We start from the raw sequence: 7,918 nt of genomic DNA, 5'->3' as shown, positions 1-7,918 counted from the left end.
CATGAGAGGAGTTTAACGTCCGAATGATAATTATAGAAACTGAAGAAGAAGAAAAGAAGAAAGTAAAGATGACTGTTTAAGTTATTTTTCAAATACTGGCCTTACTCTTCACATTTCTGTAACTTTCTAATCATTCTGTTGTCGTGCTGCTACCTGTACGGTGGCTCTGAAATGTCAAAACAACAAGATTTGAACTGAAACCAAGTAAAACACACAACACCCATTACATAAATTACTATTTTAAACTTTAAGATCCTGGAAGATTTGGTTACGACAGCGTGGACAATAAAGAAAACATGTTTTATATAGGCCTATGTCCTATGTTGTGTTGCCAGCAGGTTAGTTTGATGCATTTTTGTTTTGATGATATATGAAGTGTGTGTTTTGTAGGTGGATATAGTTTAAGATTAAACTCCTTTAGACTTTAGGGGCTCCTTCATAATGTCTAAACCAACTCATAATAATAAACTGCACAAAAGCATATTATCTGAAGTGCACACAATAAAACTATAGCTTTGTTTGGGAACTCTAAATATTAGAACAATATGTTTATGAAACAAAGGAATGACAGTCCTTGTTTGAATGCTCTCTCTAAAGTAAATCACTTTTCAAATAAAAGCCCTTAGTGGTGTCACAAGTCATTTACAGATTCCTGCAGTTCCTGTCAAAAATAACCACCTGATGATTTCATTTCACATCTGCCACCTTCATCATCACCACCACCATGACCATCATCATCATCATCATTATTATTATTAATGTAATTTCAATGAACACACTGAAGGTCCAAAAATTATGAAAAATACATGTCCTCTTGGACAAAAATGCACACTGTATACCCTAAAACATGAGATAATGACAAAAGAAGTTATACATCTATCACTTAATGTCTAATGTGGGGAGTGGAGGAATGAAAGGAGGCAGTGGAGGAGGGGGAGGAAGGGTAAGGGGCGGATGGGAGGAGGGGGAGGCGGTAGAGGTGGTTGATGTTTCTTCATGAAATAGAGCCTGAGCGACAGAACAAAGGTGGCCTCCTCTTTATTCTCAAATTAGAGCAGCTGGGCTCTTTTCCCTGGAGGAGCCCCATGAATAGATTATTGGACTGTTGTCACTGAAAGAGAGACAAAACACTCCCCCCCACTCCCCCTCCTCCCTCACCCTAAACACCAGCCCCGCCCCCAATCCTCTCTCACTGCCTCCCCCGATCCCCCATAGCAAATCATAGAAAAAGCTGATCTGGACCAGGTTTGAGGTCGAGACGTTTCCCTGTCTGCCTCTTCTTCTGCAAATCCCTCTGACACGTTGATGTTTTCCATGAAATTATAATTAAAAATGATGTTCAATCTTGTGTCGAATCCTGCAGATGGGTGCATAATGAATTCATTGCGTTAATTCATAAATATCATGAAGCTAAATCCCATAAAATGCATGTTTTGTCTCTGAATAAAAATCGAAATTCTACCTCTTGACACACAAACATGAATGAATCCACAAATTAACCCGTCCCACTTTTTTACTAATAAATCCACCTACTAGAAATGCATTAGGGGATTTAAAGACTATTAATAAACCATGTATATCCTGAAAAACAGCATCTATTTGTTAAATATATCTCAATGTCTCTGTAAGACAAACTCGTGAATCCCCAAAAGAAAATGGTTTACGTGGCACCATTGAATCTTTTCTCAAAGTAGGTGTGATACGCAGAAAAATCAATAAAGGAGAGGTTTGAAAGTTACCTCAAATCGAGTGTGGGTATGTATTAAATTGGAACTATTTATTAAGAACACAAGTTGTATTTGCATAAGATTTGATGACCATTATTGGGCGTTTTAGGGTTTGTAATAACTGGCGCTGAGAATCAGGTGGATGAGTCTTTCATACGAACCATATTTGGGGAGAGGTTTCCTATAATGACTGACTAAGAAGTCTTTGAATGTTTTATCCACCCGTTGGACTACAGGTTACTCCCACTCCAAATTCCTTATATCCACCTACAGTGACATGTGAATCACGCCTTTACTTTATTTGATTCCCATGAGAACTTTTACCTGCCATGTTGATCCTGTGGTGAGTCACAGATGTAGAGCTGGCAATATTTTGTTATTTTAAAAAAAAAGGCTTTACTTTTTTTAATTTGGTTTGTCCATTATGCACAAGCGTCAGAAATATGCCGTGTCTTATGCCTTTCATCCAAGGATTTATTATGATTTCTTTTGTGAATGAAACACTGAAAGGAGAAAAAAGAAACTGCAAAAAATTAAATAAAATAAAAAATAGCAAATTATTTAAACATAAATAAATAATAATAATTATAAAAATGAGCTCCAATAATAATTTGTCTATTAAATTAAAGAAATATATGGATCGTTTTTTGTTATTTTCACTCAGCTGTGCATTTTTTGGACAACGCTGGAGCTTTATGGCACAAAGGAGGAATATGTATCAGGCTTTCATACACACACACTTTTGTTTGTAGATAGAATAGTATGTAATTTGAAATATCTCCGTTAGTTTTGACCCGACAAACTGAAAAGGGAATCTTTCTGTGGTGAAAACGACGAGTCATCCTGGTGAAGCAGCAGAGCAGAGCCGCTGGCTGCTGATGAATCTTTGTGGTTGTTCCGAAGAGTTTGTTTCGAAACACTGGCTTCCTCCCCACGCCGTTGACCCGTAGGTCAGAGACAGAAAAGAGAGTGGGAAGATTTCACACAGAAGGAGGAGCAGAGCTTATTCATTCCTCATAATGTGGGTTTATACTACAACTACTGTCCTACCCAGAAAAACATACAGGGAGGAAAAAGCTCGATGGCATTTACCTCCCAAATTACAATTGGAAAAAGGTCCAAGGTCAAAGGCAGAGTATATCTCATACTTATATCTTATACTCAAGTCAAGTATTAGTATCTTAAAATTGTACTTCAGTAGAGTAATTGAGTATATGTACACCACTGGCCAAAGGTCACAACACATGCTCAGTATGGAATAAAACATACTCTTCCACATAGATAAAATTAGAGTTGATAGACAAAAATAATACAAAAAATGAGCACTTATAAATCAAAGTGTATCTAAATAAAGGGAAATAAGACAATGTAAAACATGTAAAAAATAAAGTATGCTCACAAATTAATGCCCACATGAACTTGATATAATTACCACCAGTGACGTTTCAAGCGTCTTAAGATAAGCTCCAATGTCATGGTGGCAAATTAATATACATTTTTAGGAGAATAACCTAGTGTGCAGTTTATTTTGACACCCTTTCAACATCATTACAACCAAAAACAAGACCCGGGAAAACGAGTTAATGTCCTCTATGTGCAGAAACCATGATGCATCTTAATTATTGCCTCTAATTTATTAATGCTGTGTGTGTGTGTGTGTGTGTGTGTGTGTGTGTGTGTGTGTGTGTGTGTGTGTGTGTGTGTGTGTGTGTGTGTGTGTGTGTGTGTGTGTGTGTGTGTGTGCACAGCATTGCAGATATGTGTTAAAAGGATATCAGGAACTCTGGTGTAAGTAGAGTCTGTGTATGTCTTTGTTGAATAAAAAGGTGTTCATTTTCCTCATTCTGAGACATTATAAAAGGCATCCTTTTGGTTTCAGCACTATTCCTGATATATTCATTGAGAGATGACCCGTCCTGAGCTCTAATCCTGATGTGACAGCAGTAAAAACTAATGCAGACTGCAGTACCTCTTCCCTCTGTTTGCTGATAGATCCCTCTCGGTCCTCCGTTTGTTTGAAGGAAACTTAATTAGAAGAAGCTGCTCTTTGCTTTGTGAAATTAAGCAGCTCCGTAAACAGCAGCAGCCCTCATTTGATTTACTGGGACGTGAGTTTAAACCCAGTATGAGCTTTAAATAAAAGAGTTAATAAGCTGGCTTCAGGGCAATAGATTTTATTGAGAGCAGAGGGAAGATTCCTGTGAATAGAGGCTGTAAATATCTGAATAAAGAGCCTATTATTCTACGGGTCTGATAAATAAACACTGATGTGTCTTTGAGAGACTGCTGGGGAGAAATTCACTTTTAACACAGATTGTTTGTAACATATCATTTGTTCTGGATTGATCTGTTTATAAAATGTATTTCTGTGCTTTGGCAAATGCTACTTTTTCATAACTAAGGGGTGAAATCTCTCAAAGTAAACTTTTTGGAAGTGAACAAAAGGCTTAAAAACTGTTCAAATATTTGGGATTGTTCATTAGACGCGTGACTTAGAGCGTCCGCCAAGGCAAGGCAATTTATTTATATAGCAGCTTTCAACACAAGGCAATTCAAAGTGCTTTAAGAGCGTTAATGTAAGTCCTCATTTATGTGGGAGAATCAAAAGAAGAAATACACAGAATTATGTCTAAAGTTAAAACTCTGTAGATGAATCCACGGGCTAAATTGTGTCTCTAATCCTACCTCAAGTATTTTTGGTGGCCTACTAATTGAACACACTCACACTGACACAGAACTAATACATGTTTTTACAATATCTTTGACGAATGAAGGACAATCTCTTAACACAAGTCGTCTGAACTCCACAGGATGGATGTGAAAGTTAATAAAACCTTTTTGGAATGAATTAACAGACTTCAAATTCATGAATTTCATCCGCCATGATCAAATTAAACGGATTATTTAATACAATCTGAAATACACACTCACATAGAGAAAGTGTAATACTTCTTTGTAGTCGGAGTCTGGTTTCACGTGAAGCATGAAGACGAGCATTTTGAGTAAAAGTGATTTCATTTGTACTCTGTGGTCGTAAAACAGGCTCCGTTTTAGATTTATGATTCTTTTATTCAGGTTTTATGATGTTTTGAGTTGCTCTAGGATAATGAAATTCAAGAGTAATTCTTATAGCATGACAAATCACACTAACATCACCACATTCGTGTGTTTGCAAGTTTCTGTCTTCAGTGGAAACTCGCTGCAGGTCTGAAGACGCACAGGGACGACTAATGGTGGTTTGGGGTTTCGTGCAGTATGGTATGCTTTGGAAGCTGTTCCCTTCATATTGCTAACCTCTTGCATATCTAATCTCATTGATCATTGTATGGTGGCCTGTGAGGGACAGTTTGCTTATTTAGTTTTGTATAGGTCAGCCTGTAAACGTTTTCAAGAACAGACATTTGAGAGTAGCTTAACTTCAGAGCAACTTCTTATGTTTATTATTATTGTTGTTTTTATTTTAATGTATATTTTCTAGACATTTAACATTCATTTCCTATGCTTTAATATCCTATTTTATTTCATCTTTTTATTGCAAATTCTTACTTTTTATGTTTATATAATATTTAATATTTTATTTGTGTTTATTTAATTCTCAAATGGAACAACAAAACACAATTACCCCTCAGGATAATTCAAATATATCCCATTCAGATTTAGATTTAAAATGCTGGGAGAATGTAATCTATTATAGATCTTGATATGATTCAAACACAGAGATGTATTATGTAAACAGCTCAGAGTGTGTGAATGTAAAAAGCTGTTCTCTGCGCACCACCAGCTTCAGGTCAGCTGATGTTGACTCTCGCGGTTTGATGCAGTCGTTTCAGGAATTTACTCAGCGTGAGACGTGGAAAAACTTGGCAAAACTCGCTCACCAGTTTCTTCTGCAGCGTCTTTTTTCTGAGATAAAGAAAACACTGAGACGGCTGCACACATTCAGGCCGACAGCATCTGTGTCAGCACCCAGCAGGAGGCCACGAGTCGGAGCAACTCAAATTATTCTCCTTCTTCTTCTTCTCCTTCTCCTTCTCCTTCTCCTTCTCCTTCTCCTTCTTCTTCTTCTTCTTCTTCTTCTTCTTCTTCTTCTTCTTCTTCTTCTTCTTCTTCTTCTTCTTCTTCTTCTTCTTCTTCTTCTTCTTCTTCTTCTTCTTCTTCTTCTTCTTCTTCTTCTTCTTCTTCTTCTTCTTCTTCTCCTCCTCCTCCTCCTCCTCCTTCTTCTTCTTCTTAATGGTGTAAAAGGATACACCATTAACGCATTTTTTTGGTTTTATCATTATTATCATTTATCTTTTTTTTTTTTGGTCAACTCCGAGTCCCCTAACCCCTCACCACCTAGCTTAGCCCTTTTTTACTTTTGTCGTTATTTTTTTTTACCTTACTAGTAAAGCACTTTGAGCACCAGGAAAAGCGCTATATAAATAACATGTATTATTATTATTATTATTATTATTATTATTATTATTATTATTATTATTATTATTAAACACCTTAAGCATACATATTCACCAATTTCTTAGCAAAAATGTTTGTTAAATTTAGATTTAAATGTTTTAGTGTGTATCATTTTTACACAGATTTTGGGTTAAATCCTAAATATCAGTCTGTCTTGATCTTCATTGCTAGTGAACTGTCAGTGATGACGGGTGGAAAACCAGTGAGTGATCGTGTCCTCTCTTTACATCAATGATCTGACTATTAGGTTCATTCAGGGATAACATTTTTTACCACTAAGTGCATCTGCATGTTTACCGTAACAATATCAAACGCTATGACCTGACTGACTGATTACTATCTCACACAATAAACCAACATGATGGCCAATCTGTACACAATGCACCCAACGATAACACAGGCTCTTTCTTTACGTGGTTCTGCCATTTCCCTGGAAAGACAAGCCCATATTCCTGAAAGAACCTGTGGTTACATTGCATGTGTAACAGCTGCCAAGAGAGAGACAAGCGGGTCTGTCAGCACGATGCACATGAATACACTTCAAACTAAATGGGCTAACCTTGTTTCAGCATGTAGCATCGAATGAGTATTGACTTTCGGAAGATGTATTAATAATATTAAATGCAGGGTTCACACAAGAAGGTGACATGGGAGGAATATTCTCCTACTCTGTCCCTTCAACCTGTGGCTTTTCTTAGTGGGTATATATAACTTTTAACAAGCAAAACCAACTGTCTGGTTATTTGCTTTCAATAACCTAAGCCCTTTTATTTGCTGAATGCAGAAATAAGAGGGATTTTCTTTTGATTTATATTTAAGTGACCAAAGTGAGGTTGAAATGCTGGTTTTCAATTTACGGCTCTATTATGCTTTTTGGGGTTTTCCCTTTCCTGTAGTGTGTTATACAGGTTTTAGTGCATGTCAATGGTCTGCAAAGGCTAAAATCCCTGTGTTCCTCCAGAGGGAGTTTCTCTCTCCCACACACTCTGCCTGAAACGCCTCCATTGGACTCCATAGTGACATCTCTGTGTAACACTCTCACTGTTATTGGCTAGCGCTCCAACACATTGTACATCATAGGCTAAGGGGCAGGACATCTATAAGCAGTTGACCAACCCTTTCAGAGCAGACTGGGCTCTGGTTTCAGACAGAGGGTGAAAAGAGGTGCTGCAGCACAGGCAGCATGAGAAAAATAAAGAGCTCTTTGAACATTAAAGCAAGAGACATGTCCCAGGAGAAACACTACATACAAATATGAATCTGAAGGGACCCTTTAAGTTAAGGGATTTAGATGGTGTGTTGTCTAAAGTGTCCTTATAACAATATTATATATTATAATAAGTCATATTCAAGTGCTGCCCTAGTCTTTCTTCTCTTATGATGAGGAATTCTTAAATGTTGACACATTTCCAACTCGATACTGACTATAGATTATCATCCTAACTGTCTTAGACAGGCGTGAATGAAATGAGCTACATGTCCTGACAGAGTTTCAGGTGTTAACATGAATGACTGGAGAGGATCTTAAACATCAGATAACCACAATTATCCGCCTTCAAACCCGAGGAGAAGACGACAAAATGGGCGAAATGACTGACATGATGAATGAGAGTCATTTGGTTTCATGAATCTGAGTCTTTAAGGCAACACACACACCTCCCTGACTCCTCCAGTATGTTGAGATAAGTGGAGGGATAAAAATGTTAACCTAATAAAAAGGGGAGAATCAACCTTCT

This window comes from Eleginops maclovinus, chromosome 5, assembly GCF_036324505.1.
Source record: "Eleginops maclovinus isolate JMC-PN-2008 ecotype Puerto Natales chromosome 5, JC_Emac_rtc_rv5, whole genome shotgun sequence".
In the NCBI taxonomy this organism is placed as follows: domain Eukaryota; kingdom Metazoa; phylum Chordata; class Actinopteri; order Perciformes; family Eleginopidae; genus Eleginops; species Eleginops maclovinus.
The sequence above is the reverse complement of the archived record's forward strand: the minus strand, read 5'-3'. Positions refer to the sequence as shown.